Source organism: Triticum aestivum, unplaced genomic scaffold, assembly GCF_018294505.1.
Source record: "Triticum aestivum cultivar Chinese Spring unplaced genomic scaffold, IWGSC CS RefSeq v2.1 scaffold2021, whole genome shotgun sequence".
Classification (NCBI taxonomy): Eukaryota; Viridiplantae; Streptophyta; class Magnoliopsida; order Poales; family Poaceae; genus Triticum; species Triticum aestivum.
In genome coordinates this window covers 1-1,421 of record NW_025269876.1, presented here as the reverse complement: position 1 = coordinate 1,421, position 1,421 = coordinate 1, and the positions used below count along the sequence as shown (strand labels likewise).

The following is a 1,421-nucleotide window of genomic DNA, read 5'->3' as shown; positions in this document are numbered from 1 at the left end:
ACGAAGACGGGGAAACATGTCGGATGCGATCATACCAGCACTAAAGCACCGGATCCCATCAGAACTCCGAAGTTAAGCGTGCTTGGGCGAGAGTAGTACTAGGATGGGTGACCTCCTGGGGAGTCCTCGTGTTGCATTCCTTTTATAATTATTTTTTGCGCCTTGTGACAAACATGTCGCACGTGCGCGATATATATTAATCCCGTTATATTATGTTTGACGTTTGCGATATGTTTAAGCTCGATGCTCATTGCTCGCGCGTCTTGGGGCGGCTTTGTGGCGCGAAGAGCGCGTTCTGAAAGGGGTGGAAAAAACTCGTGTTGCTGCGGTATGGAGGGAGGGGTGGAAACCGTGGAAAACTCGTCTCCGTGATTGAGCGGGAGAGTAAGTAGTATAGGACATTATCCATTGTTAGGGAACGGTTGTAATGGTAGTGAGAATGTAGAATCGTCTTTGGAGCGGACCTGGGAGTGGCAAGCATAAGGGACGAAGACGGGGAAACGTGTCGGATGCGATCATACCAGCACTAAAGCACCGGATCCCATCAGAACTCCGAAGTTAAGCGTGCTTGGGCGAGAGTAGTACTAGGATGGGTGACCTCCTGGGGAGTCCTCGTGTTGCATTCCTTTTATAATTATTTTTTGCGCCTTGTGACAAACATGTCGCACGTGCGCGATATATATTAATCCCGTTATATTATGTTTGACGTTTGCGATATGTTTAAGCTCGATGCTCATTGCTCGCGCGTCTTGGGGCGGCTTTGTGGCGCGAAGAGCGCGTTCTGAAAGGGGTGGAAAAAACTCGTGTTGCTGCGGTATGGAGGGAGGGGTGGAAACCGTGGAAAACTTGTCTCCGTGATTGAGCGGGAGAGTAAGTAGTATAGGACATTATCCATTGTTAGGGAACGGTTGTAATGGTAGTGAGAATGTAGAATCGTCTTTGGAGCGGACCTGGAAGTGGCAAGCATAAGGGACGAAGACGGGGAAACATGTCGGATGCGATCATACCAGCACTAAAGCACCGGATCCCATCAAAACTCCGAAGTTAAGCGTGCTTGGGCGAGAGTAGTACTAGGATGGGTGACCTCCTGGGAAGTCCTCGTGTTGCATTCCTTTTATAATTATTTTTTGCGCCTTGTGACAAACATGTCGCACGTGCGCGATATATATTAATCCCGTTATATTATGTTTGACGTTTGCGATATGTTTAAGCTCGATGCTCATTGCTCGCGCGTCTTGGGGCGGCTTTGTGGCGCGAAGAGCGCGTTCTGAAAGGGGTGGAAAAAACTCGTGTTGCCGCGGTATGGAGGGAGGGGTGGAAACCGTGGAAAACTCGTCTCCGTGATTGAGCGGGAGAGTAAGTAGTATAGGACATTATCCATTGTTAGGGAACGGTTGTAATGGTAGTGAGAATGTAGAATC

General features: G+C 49.0%; 3 non-coding genes across 3 annotated transcripts; all 3 read left to right on the top strand.

Moving 5' to 3' along the window:
- The first annotated feature begins 21 nt into the window (after positions 1-21).
- On the top strand, positions 22-140 carry LOC123178145 (5S ribosomal RNA). The gene has a single exon (XR_006489351.1). It is a non-coding gene; the product is annotated as a 5S ribosomal RNA (ribosomal RNA).
- A 367-nt stretch (positions 141-507) lies between these two features.
- LOC123178144 (5S ribosomal RNA) lies at positions 508-626 on the top strand. The gene has a single exon (XR_006489350.1). It is a non-coding gene; the product is annotated as a 5S ribosomal RNA (ribosomal RNA).
- Positions 627-993: 367 nt separating this feature from the next.
- LOC123178146 (5S ribosomal RNA) lies at positions 994-1,112 on the top strand. Its single transcript, XR_006489352.1, has one exon. It is a non-coding gene; the product is annotated as a 5S ribosomal RNA (ribosomal RNA).
- The last annotated feature ends 309 nt before the right edge of the window (positions 1,113-1,421 follow it).